The 13095-nt window shown below is 41.8% G+C and overlaps 1 pseudogene; it reads right to left on the bottom strand.

The window, feature by feature from the left end:
- Nucleotides 1–10571: 10571 nt before the first annotated feature.
- On the bottom strand, nucleotides 10572–11658 carry LOC139538254 (trace amine-associated receptor 13c-like; annotated as a pseudogene).
- Nucleotides 11659–13095: the final 1437 nt, after the last annotated feature.

Here is a 13095-nt window from a genome sequence, read left to right as displayed (position 1 = left end):
GTGTGACATGGGGGATGTATGTGTTTTGTATTGTCTAGGGTTTTTTGTATGTTTATGGGGCAGTGTTTAGTCTAGGTGTATGTATGTCTATGGTTGCCTAGATTGGTTCTCAATTAGAGACAGCTGTCTATCGTTGTCTCTGATTGGGAGCCATATTTAGGCAACCATAGTCATTAGGTAGTTTGTGGGTGATTGTCTATGTCTAAGTTGCCTGTGTCTGCACTTTTGTTTATATAGCTTCACGTTCGTCGGTTTATTATTTTGTCTAGTTTGTATAGTGTTTGTTTCGTTTCGTTTTCGTCTTCATTAATAAAGAAGATGTATTCATTTCACGCTGCGCCTTGGTCCTCCTCTCTTCCACCATACGACGATCGTGACAGAATCACCCACCAACATAGGACCAAGCAGCGTGATACAAGGCAGCAGCAGCGATCGCAGGACTATTGGAATTGGGAGGAAATATTAGACGGCGGAGGACCCTGGGCACAACCAGGGGAATATCGCCGCCCCAAGGCAGAGCTGGAGGCAGCGAAAGCAGAGAGGCGCCGGTATGAGGAGCTGGCACGGCAGAGCGGCTGGCAACCCCAAAAATGTCTTGGGGGGGGGGGCTCTCGGGAGTGTAGCTGGGTCAAGTAGGAGACTTGAGCCAGCTCCCCGTGCTTACTGTGAGGAGCCGAAGATGGAACCAGAGCCAGTCGAGGTGGAATTGGAGGTGAGTAAGGGGAGTGAAGCTGAGACTGTGGATGAATTAATGGGGAAATTGGAGGAGAGAGAAATTAGGGATTTGCATAAAGCATAAAGCATAAAGCACCGCATCCGCTTGAAGGAGCGTGTGCGGGATTTGATGTCACCTGAGTCAGCTCTCCATACTCGTCCTGAGGTGCGTGCTAGCAGTCTGGTGAAGACTGTGCCAGCACCACGCACCAGGCCTCCTGTGAGCCTCCCTAGCCCTGCACGTCCTGTGCCAGCTCAGCGCACCAGCTCTCCTGTGGCAGCCCCACGCACCAGCTCTCCTGTGGCAGCCCCTCGCACTCGCCCAGTGGTGAGTGTTCCCAGCCCAGTACCACCAGTGCCAACACCACGCACCAAGCCTCCTGTACGTCTCCAGAGCCCTGTACGCACTGTTCCTTCTCCCCGCACTCGCCCTGAGGTGCGTGCCCTCCGCCCGGTACCACCAGTGCCGGTGTAACGGATGTGAAATGGCTAGCTAGTTAGCGGGTACGCGCTACTAGCGTTTCAATCAGTTACGTCACTTGCTCTGAAACCTAGAAGTAGTGTTGCCCTTTGCTCTGCAAGGGCCGTGGCCTTTGTGGAGCGATGGGTAACGATGCTTCGTGGGCGACCGTTGTTGATGTGTGCAGAGGGTCCCTGGTTCGCGCCCGTGTCGGGGCGAGGGGACGGTTTAAAGTTATACTGTTACATTGATGCTGTTGACCCGGATTACTGGTTGCTGCGGAAAAGGAGGAGGTTGAAAGGGGGGTGAGTGTAACGGATGTGAAATGGCTAGCTAGTTAGCGGGTAAGCGCTAATAGCATTTCAATCGGTTACGTCACTTGCTCTGAGACCTGAAGCAGGGTTTCCCCTTGCTCTGCAAGGGCCGTGGCCTTTGTGGAGCGATGGGTAACAATGCTTCATGGGCGACCGTTGTTGATGTGTGCAGAGGGTCCCTGGTTCGCGCCCGTGTCGGGGCGAGGGGACGGTCTAAAGTTAAACTGTTACATTGATGCTGTTGACCCGGATCACTAGTTGCTGCGGAAAAGGAGGAGGTTGAAAGGGGGGTGAGTGTAACGGATGTGAAATAGTTAGCGGGTACGCGCTACTAGCGTTTCAATCAGTTACGTCACTTGCTCTGAAACCTAGAAGTAGTGTTGCCCCTTGCTCTGCAAGGGCCGTGGCCTTTGTGGAGCGATGGGTAACGATGCTTCATGGGCGACCGTTGTTGATGTGTGCAGAGGGTCCCTGGTTCGCGCCCGAGGTCGGGGCGAGGGGACGTACTAAAGTTATACTGTTACACCGGTACCACGCACCAGGCCTATAGTGCGCCTTGAGAGTCCAGTGTGCACTGTTCCTGCTCCCCGCACTCGCCTAGTGGTGCGTGTCTCCACTCCGGTACCACCAGTTCCGGCACCACGCACCAGGCCTACTGTGCGCCTCAGCAGGTCAGAGTCGTCCGTCTGCCCAGCGCCGTCTGAGCCGTCCGTCTGCCCAGCGCCGTCTGAGCCGCCCGTCTGCCCAGCGCCGTCTGAGCCGCCCGTCTGCCCAGCACCGTCTGAGCCGCCCGTCTGCGCAGCGCCCTCTGAGCCGCCCGTCTGCCCAGCGCCATCTGAGCCGCCCGCCTGCCCAGCGCCATCTGAGCCGCCCGCCAGTCAGGAGCTGCCAGAGCCGCCCGCCAGTCAGGAGCTGCCAGAGCCGCCCGCCAGTCAGGAGCTGCCAGAGCCGTCCGCCAGTCTGGAGCTGCTCTTCAGTCCGGAGCTGCCCTTCAGTCCGGAGTTACCTTTCAGTCCTGAGCTACCCCTCAGTCCTGAGCTACCCCTCAGTCCTGAGCTACTCCTCAGTCCTGAGCTGCCCCTCAGTCCGGAGCTGCCCCTCAATCCTGCCCCTCAAACCTATTAGATTAGGTGACTCTCCAAGATTTCTCCGGACAATTTTGTGCATTTTGACTACGTATTCACATTGTAAAACCACGATTTGTACCTCTAAATATGCACATTTTTGAACAAAACATATATGTATTGTGTAATATGATGTTATAGGACTGTCATCTGATGAAGTTTGTCAAGGTTAGTGAATAAATGTATTTCTTTTGCTGGCTTTTTCGCTATCGCTACCTTTGCGGTGAATGAATGCGGTTGTGTGGTTGGCTATTGTAGTAAGCTAATATAATGCTATATTGTGTTTTCGCTGTAAAACACTTAAAAAATCTGAAATATTGGCTGGATTCACAAGATGTTTGTCTTTCATTTCCTGTACACCATGTATTTTTCATAAATGTTTTATGATGAGTATTTAGGTATTTCACGTTGCTCTCTGTAATTATTCTGGCTGTTTTGGTGCTATTTGTGATGGTGGCTGCAATGTAAAACTACGATTTATACCTCACATACGCACATTTTTGAGAAAAAAAACATAAATGTATTGTATAACATGATGTTATAAGACTGTCATCTGATGAAGTTGTTCAAGGTTAGTGATTCATTTTATCTCTATTTGTGGGTTTTGTGAAAGCTACCTATGCGGTGGAAACATGGTGAAAACATGGCGTTGTGTGTTTGGCTATTGTGGTGAGCTAATATAAATACATATTGTGTTTTCGCTGTAAAACATTAAAAAAATCGGGAATGATGGCTGGATTCACAATATGTTTGTCTTTCATTTGCTGTATTGGACTTGTGATTTCATGAAATTATATTATATGATATCCCTGTCGTGTTAGGCTAGGCTATGCTAGTCAGCTTTTTTGATGAGGAGGATCCCGGATCCGGGAGGGTGACTCGTTAGAGGATATTATTAACTTCTTGTCAATATGGGGGCGCTGTTTTCACTTTGTAAAAATTTGTTCCCAAATTAAACTGCCTCGTACTCAATTCTTGCTCGTACAATATGTATATTATTATTACTATTGGATAGAAAACACTCTCTAGTTTCTAAAACCGTTTGAATTATATCTGTGAGTAAAACAGAACTCAAGTTGCAGCTAACTTTCTGTCAGGAAGTGAGAAATCTGAAATCGGGCACTCTGTTCCAGGGTCAGTTTATTAATTTGCATGTAATCTATGAGTCGACATGCACTGCATACGATTTCCCCTAGATGTCAGTAAGCAGTGAGAATTGGAATGGTGTAGCTAGGTAGATCTGAGGCCGTATAAAGGCTCTTGGAACGTGGGGTGCACTCTTTTCAACGTTCGTCATGGCGCAAGACAGACCTCAGGATGGCATTCTGAAAAGCTCTCGTTATAGGCCTTAGATATATCCGGCTCTGATTTTATTCCATATAGGTGTTAAAAACATCATAATGTAGTTATTTTAAACCGAGTTATATCAGTTTATATCAGTATATCAGTAGGAATTTTCTTTGTGCTGCGTTATGAAGAGTTGGACACGTCTGGGCCACATAGCTAATGTTTGCTGCTAATTCCTAAGTTGAAGACGACAATCTACAACCGAGCAACGATGATTCTGGACAAAGGACAACTTGCACAAGATTCTGATGGAAGCTCATCAAAAAGTAAGAACTATTTATGATGTTAATTCGTTGTTCTGTTGAAAAATGTTACACTACTATTCCGCCATTAATTTCGGTGCGGTCTCGCTTTAACGCACGCTGTATGTCGTAGTAACGTTAATTTTAAAAATCTAACACAGCGGTTGCATTAACTTCTTCTGGCTGCAAGCCCGAGGCCGCCCACAATATGACAACAGCCACTTCAAGTGCAGGACGCGAAATTCAAAATATCTTTTTTAGAAATATTTAACTTTCACATATTAACAAGTCCAATACAGCAAATGAAAGGTACACATCTTGTGAATCCAGCCAACATGTCCGATTTTTAAAATGTTTTACAGCGAAAACAGCACGTATATTTATGTTAGCTCACCACCAAATACAAAAAAGGACAGACATTTTTCACAGCACAGGTAGCATGCACAAAGCCAACCTAACTAACCAAGAACCAACCAAACTAACCAACAAACAACTTCATCAGATGACAGTCTTATAACATGTTATTCAATAAATCTATGTTTTGTTCGAAAAATGTGCATATTTCAGGTATAAATCATAGTTTACATTGCAGCTACAATCAGAAATTGCACCGAAAGCAGACAGAATAATTACAGACACCAACGCCAAATACCTAAATACTCATCATAAAACATTTCTGAAAAATACATAGTGTACAGCAAATGAAAGACAGGCATCTTGGGATTCCAGCCAATATTTTTGATTTATTAAGTGTTTTACAGCGAAAACACAATATAGCGTTATATTAGCTTACCACAATAGCCAGAAACACAAGCCATTTCCCAGCAGCAAAAGTTAGCGATCGTAACAAACCAGTAAAAGATATATAATTTTTGACTAACCTTGATAAGGTTCATCAGATGACAGTCCTATAACATCAGGTTATACATACACTTATGTTTTGTTCGAAAATTTGCATATTTAGAGCTGAAATCAGTGGTTATACATTGTGCTAACGTAGCTACTTTTTCCCACAACGTCCGGATTTTTTTCTGACACTTTTTCTGACACACATATTCTGACCAAATAGCTATTCGTAAACATAACTAAAAAATACATGTTGTATAGGAAATGATAGATACACTAGTTCTTAATGCAATCGCCGTGTTAGAATTCTAAAAATAACTTCATTACCACATAAGGCTTACGTTATGGCGACCGAGTGCCCAAAACCTAGGCGCAAAACTAATAGTACACAGTTCGACAGATATATGAAATAACATCATAAAATGGGTCCTACTTTTGCTGATCTTCCATCAGAATGTTGTACAAGGTGTCCTTTGTCAAGAACAATCGTTGTTTGGATTTAGAACGTCCTTTTTCTCTCTTGAATTAGCAAGCGCACTAGCCAAGTGGCGCGAAGCTCTCCTTTCTGAACAAAGGCACACAACGCAACACGCCTAACGTCCCGAATAAATTTCAAAAATCTAAAAAAACTATATTGAAAAAACATACTTTATGATGACATTGTCACATGTATCAAATAAAATCAAAGCCGGAGATAGTGGTCGCCTATAACGAAAGCTTTTCAGAAGGCAATTCCAGGTCCAACCTCGCGCTATCCTGAAAACAGGAAATGGGTGACACGTCATTCCAAGACGATTTATTCCAACTCAGACCAAGATAAACACTCCATTTCTTCTCTCACAGCCTCTTGACATCCAGGGGAAGGTGTATGACGTGCATGTATACTAATACGTATCATGCCCATTTATAGGCAGGACCTAGAAGAGAGCATCGATTTCAGATTTTCCACTTCCTGGTCAGGAAGTTTGTGCCAAATGAGTTCTGTTTTACTCACAGATATAATTCAAACGGTTTTAGAAACTAGAGAGTGTTTTCTATCCAATAGTAATAATAATATGCATATTGTAAGAGCAAGAATTGAGTACGAGGCCGTTTGAAATGGGCACCTTTTATCTGGCTACTCAATACTGCCCCTGCAGCCCAAACAGGTTAAGAACTAATGTATCTTTCATTTGCTGTCCAACCTGTATTTTTTAGTCAAGTTTATGATTAGTTATTGATTAGATTAGGTGCCTCTCCCAAGATTTCTCCCGACATTTTGTTGGCAGCTTGGCTACTATTCTCATTGTATAACCACGATTTGTGCCGCTAAATATGCACATTTTCGAACAAACAATATATGTATTGTGTAATATGATGTTATAGGACTGTCATCTGATGAAGTTTTGAGAAGGTTAGTGAAAAATGTAATATCTTTTGCTGGTTTATTCGCTATCGCTAACGTGCATGAATCAATGCTGCTGTGTGGTTGGCTATTGTAGTAAGCTAATATAATGCTAAATTGTGTTTTCGCTGTAAAACACTTAAAGAATCTGAAATATTGGCTGGATTCACAAGATCTTTGTCTTTCATTTGCTGTACGCTGTGTATTTTTCATAAATGTTTTATGATGAGTATTTAGGTAATTCACGTTGCTCTCTGTAGTTATTCTAGTTGCTTTGGTGAGAGTTGTGATGGTGGCTGCAATGTAAAACTATGATTTATACCTGAAATATGCAAATTTCTCGAACAAAACATATGCTATACAATAAATATGTTATCAGACTGTCATCTGATGAAGTTGTTTCTTGGTTAGTGACTATTTATATCTTTATTTGGTCGAATTTGTGATAGCTACCTATGCAGGAAGAAAATGGTGGAGAAAAAAAAGTTGTGTCTTTTGCTATGGTGGTTAGCTAATAGAAATACATATTGTGTCTTCCCTGTAAAACATTTTAAAAATCAGAAATGATGGCTGGATTCACAAGATGTGTATCTTTCATTTGGTGTCTTGGACTTGTGATTTCATGAACATTTTATTATATGATATCCCTGTGGCTTTATGCTAGGCTATGCTAGTCAGCTTTTTTGATGGGGGGGATCCCGGATCCGGGTTTGTGACTCGTTAGAGGTTTTAACAAGTGCAGTGAAGTTGATCTGTTCAATACAGCATGATATCAGATAACGTCCAAGTCTATCTCAATGGTGTAATGTGTAAGTAGTTGAGTGTAAAATGCAAGAATATGCAATTATGTGTACCACTTTATAATGTTCAGTAATAAACCATTTGTAAGGCATTTACAGTTTACTCACCTTTTATTATTAAGCACACATTTACTAAATGTTACTCACCTGGCTATTATGACATTTATAAATAACTACTATATGTTTTAATTATTCAACACAACAGTGCAGGAGACCGCAGTAGACACTCCAACCTCATCATACTGGGTACGAACACTACCACTGCTGTCACTACATCACTGCTGCCAGGTCAGGGGTCACGCCAGAGCAGCTCTCCCAGAAGCTGTTTTGTGTGAATGAATAAAGAGATTGGGTAACACACTAAATAATTAATAATGGATAAGTATATAGTTTATTCATAACTTCTTTATCATTACTCCTGCATCTGTTTTAGCAAGCTAGTTATTCACACATTTTTAAACAACTTTCATAGTATGTAATAATGTTTTATAAGATCATTCATAAGATGTTTAATACATGTCCTTATAAACCATTTAATAATCATTAGTAAAGTACATTTTCAGTCCCTAATCTAAAGTGAGGACTTTTCATACTTTCTAAATACTTTTAAATGTTTTGAACAGAGACCAGTGTAATTTATCACAAAAAGATGGATATTCCAGCAGTACCTGATGCTTCTTAAGTTCTATAAATGACCTAGAACATATCAATGGTTAAACAATAAGCACACAACACAGAGGATGTTAAAGGAAATATATTGAGTATTTTATTCCAACACAGTCACACTGTTGTAGTAGTGTGCTGAAGGAAGTAATGTGTTTGTCTGAAAATGATAACATTCTTGTTTGTTGGCCCTGACTACCTAAACCAAAGTGTTGATTGCAGTCACTCTTTAGAAAACAAATCACATTTAATATGTCACAAACATGTGTTTATCAGATGTTATTGCGGGTGTAGCGAAATGCTTGTGCATCTTGTTCTGACAGTGCAGCAATATCTAACAAATTCACAACAAATACCTAATACACACAAATCTAAGTAAAGACTGGGTTTAAGAATATATGGATGAGCAATGTCAGAGTGGCCCAGACTAAGATCAGTTCATAAACTGCTTACAGGGTAAGGGAACCAATATCCAAATACATCATTTAACTGAACATTACGTTTCAAGTGTTATTACCTTTAACACACTACAAAATCAAATCAAAATCACATTTTATTGGTCACATACACATGTTTAGCAGATGTTATTGCGGCTTTAGTAAAATAGTTTTTACAGTGCAGTAGTATCTAACAATTCACAACAATACACAGAAATCTAAAAGTAAAAGAAGGGAATTAAGAAATATGTAAATATTTTGACAAGCAATGTCTGAGTGGTATTGACAAAAATACAGTAAAATACAGTATATACATATGAGATGAGTAAAGCAGTATGTAAACATTATAAAAGTGACTAGTGTTCCATTATTAAAGTGACCAGGGATTCCATGTCTATGTACATAGGGCAGCATCCTCTAAGGTGCAGGTTTGAGTAACATGGTGGTAGTCACCTTGTGATGGGTATTTAACAGTCTGATGGCTTTGAGATAGAAGCTGTTTTTTGGTCTCTCGGTCACAGCTTTGATGCACCCGTAGTGATCTCGCCTTCTGGATGATAGCGGGGTGAACAGGCCGTGGCTCGGGTGGTTGATGCCCTTGATGATCTTTTTGGCCATCCTGTAACATTGGGTGGTGTAGGTTTCCTGGAGGGCAGGCAGGTTGCCCCCGGTGATGAGTTGGACCGCACCACCCTGTGGAGAGCCCTAAGTATTCAGACCCTGTACTCAGTACCTTGTTGAAGCATCTTTACCAGCGATTACAGGGTATGATGCTACAAGCTTGGCACACCTGTGTTTGCGGAATTTCTCCCATTCTTCTCTGCAGATCCTCTCAAGCTCTCTCTGGTAGAATGGGGAGCGTCGCTGCACAGCTTTTTTCAGGTCTCTCCACAGACGTTTGATCAGGTTCTAGACCGGGCTCTGGCTGGGCCGTTCAAACATGTTCAGAGACTTGTCCAGAAGCAACTCCTGCATTGTATTGGCTGTGTGCTTAGGGTCGTTATTCTGTTGGAAGGTGAACCTTTGACCCCGTCTGAGTTCCTGAGAGCTCTGGAGCAGGTTTTCATCAAGCCTCTCTCTGTACTTTGCTCCGTTGATTTTTTTATTGTTTACAATAGGGTTTACAGCGAAAACATATATTACACTGGTCACTGTTCCAAACATTTATAAAGTATTTATAAAGTATGAATAGTCCTCACTTTAGATGAGGGACTGCAAAACTACTTTACTAATAATCAGTAAATGGTTTATAAGAAAATGTATTAAACATCTGATGAATGATCTCCTGAATCATTATTACAGACTATAAAAGTTGTTTATAAATGTGTGAAAAACTAGCTTACAAAAATAAATATGGGAGTAATTATAAATAAATGATGAAAACTATTTACTAATCCATTATAAATTATTTAGTGTGTTACCCAATCTCTATAATCCTTCAGAGTAAACAGTATCTGAGAGAGCTGCTCTGGTGTGACCCCTGACCTGGCAGCAGTGATGTAGTGAGAGTACTAGTAGTGTTCATACCCACTATGTTGAGGTTGAAGTGTCTGCTGTGGTCTCCTGCTCTGTTGTGTTGAATAATTCATGTATATACTGTAGTAGTTATTCATAAATGTGAGAATACCTAGCTGAGTAACATTTTGCAAATGTGGCCTAAATATTAAATGGTGAGCAAACTGGAAATGCCTTACAAATGGTTTATTACTGAATGTTATTATAAAGTGTTACCCATAATTACATATTCTTACATTTTACCATCAACTACTTACACAATACAGAAGTTATTTAGACCTGGACGTTATCTGATATCATGCAGTATTGTACATTTCAACTTTAATACACTTGATGAAGACGTTGTGTCACAATTGAGCCACTAGAGGGAGATGTTAAACAACAAATAGAATGACTCATGACGTCCTCAAAATGTACTATGAGAATACTTACTTAGGATTTATCAATAAGTACAACGGAACAACGACAGACTTAGGTATTTGGAGTACACAATCCACAAGGACTACAATGTCTTTTATAAAACAAGTTTCTGCCTTCTTATGCCTTTTCCAAGTCGTTCCAATCCAATCCAGACAAATCATTCTGTATCAACACCACATGTATCTATGATGACAACACTGAGATAAGTCATGTCGGTGTATTGTTACATGAAATAATTACAACAATTGTAGAACAAAACTATATCAAACCTATGTTTGCCGAGCTAGTGAATCATATTATAGGAACTATAAACGTCTTATCTTCAAAGTTAAAATAAGTTTAGCTGTCACTTTGAACCATGGATAAAAGAAAGCATAAATTATTGGATTAATTAAGGAATTAACAAGTGCCAAATAACTGGTGAAATATGATATTAAATGATCACCTAAAACTGAAGAAAAAAAGTAAATAAATAGAGATGGAATCCAACAAATGAAATAGGTGAAAACAACAATAGCTAGAGTTTTTGCTGCTTTTCTCTCAGACTTATTAGCCTGTACAGTTTTAACACCAGACACACTGGCAGCCTCTTTAGAAAATACCTTTCTGGCCTGTGATCTGGCCACCACAAAGATGTTCATATAAAGTGTTATAATAATAGAGCAAGGGACAACCGTTGTAATTACAAAGTCAATGATATTAACCCATGTTATTCCTTCAACAATAACACATTCTGTCAAACACCTACTGGGTACATGTACATTTACAAAGTTTTTTATTACAACAGCATCGTATATGATACAACAACACCAGGTAATGGATATACAACAGATAGTTCCTGTTATTGTTATTTTAGAGTGGTACAATAAGGGATCACACACAGCAACATAGCGGTCAATAGATATCAAGACCAAATTACCCAGAGATAAAGAAGTACATAAAAAAGTAAGGTAGAAATGAAACGCACAGAAATATTCCCCAAAACCCCAGCATGATTCCATTATTGCTATACTCATTACTGGTATCACAATCAGTCCCACCAGGAGATCTGACACAGCCAGAGAGAGGATGAGCAGGTTGGTTGGAGTGTGGAGCTGCTTGAAGTGAGAGATGGAGATGATCACCAGTACGTTCAAAAATACTGTAACCGCTGAAATCAATGAGAAGAAGATGTACAGTGTTATGTAGATAGATGTCGATAGCAAAGCCTTTCTGCAAGAAGAGTTTCAGTCTTGAAAACAGTAATGAACATCTTCCTTTTTCTCCATTTGTAATAAAAGGTAAAAATGCTGAGGTCCTGCTCCTGCTTGGTCCTGTGTGTGACCCTGTCAGGTCCGCCTTCTGACAAACTCTGAGCTCTGCCTCTCTATTTATCCCTGAGTTACTGACAGACACTCCCCTCCCAGGATCCTCTCTACACACACACACACACACACACACACACACACACACACACACACACACACACACACACACACACACACACACACACACACACACACACACACACACACACACACACACACACACACACACACACACACACACACACACACACACACACACACGTGAGCACAGAAACGAGCAAACGGTTGGATAAACAAATAATTAAAGAAAGCATGATGTAATGTAATACGGGATTGGATGTTGCTGTGCCCAGCTAGCCTGTCCTTCAGCCTTACTGATAGTTAGAGATGAGAGAAAAGGTACATTTTCTCCAATTCAATTCAAATCAAATGTTATTTGTCACAAGCACCGATCAGGTGTGGACCTTACAGTGAAATGCTTACTTACAAGCCGTTAACCAACAATGCAGTTTTAAGAAAAAATAAATGTTAAGTGAAGAATAGATCAGTAAAAAATAACAGTAACAAATAATTAGAGCAGCAGTAAAATAACAATAGCAAGGCTATATACAGGGTGTACCGGTACAGAGTCAATGGCCGGGGGCACCGGTTAGTCGAGGTAATTGAGGTAATATGTACATGTAGGTCGAGTTAAAGTGACTATGCATAGATAATTAACAGAGAGTAGCAGCACCGTAAAAGAGGCGGGGGGGGGGGCAATGCAAATAGTCTGGGTAGCCATTTGATTGCCTGTTCAGCAGTCTTATTGCTTGGGGGTAGAAGCTGTTAAGTAGTCTTTTGGACCTAGTCTTGGCAGTCCGGTACCGCTTGCCATGCGGTAGCAGAGAGAACATTCTATGACTAGGGTGGCTGGAGTCTTTGACCATTTTTAGGGCCTTCCCCTAACACAGCCTTGTATAGAGGTCCTGGACGGCAGGAAGCTTGGCCCCGGTGATGTACTGGGCCGTACTCACTATCCTCTGTAGTGCCTTGCGGTCGGAGGCCGAGCAGTTACAAATACCAGGCAGTGATGCAACCAGTCAGGATGCTCTCGATGGTGCAGCTGTAGAACTTTTTGAGGATCTGAGGACCCATGCTAAATCTTTTGTCTCCTGAGGGGGAATAGGCTTTGTCGTGCCGTCTTCATGACTGTCTCAGTGTGCTTCGACCATGTTAGTTTGTTGGTGATGTGGACACCAAGGAACTTGAAGCTCTCAACCTGCTCCACTACAGCCACGTCGATGAGAATGGGGGCGTGCTCGATCCTCCTTTTCCTGTAGTCCACAATCATCTCCTTTGTCTTGATCACTGGCACCACACGGCCAGGTCTCTGACCTCCTCCCTATAGGCTGTCTCATCTTTGTCGGTGATCAGGCCTACCACTGTTGTGTCATCGGCAAATTTAATGATAGTGTTGGAGTCGTGCCTGGTCATATGGTCATGCAGTCATGAGTGAACAGGGAGTACAGGAGGGGACTGAGCG

This window comes from Salvelinus alpinus, chromosome 14, assembly GCF_045679555.1.
Source record: "Salvelinus alpinus chromosome 14, SLU_Salpinus.1, whole genome shotgun sequence".
NCBI classification, from domain to species: Eukaryota; Metazoa; Chordata; class Actinopteri; order Salmoniformes; family Salmonidae; genus Salvelinus; species Salvelinus alpinus.
Note: the sequence above shows the minus strand (reverse complement) of the source record. Positions and strands in the feature narration are given on the sequence as shown.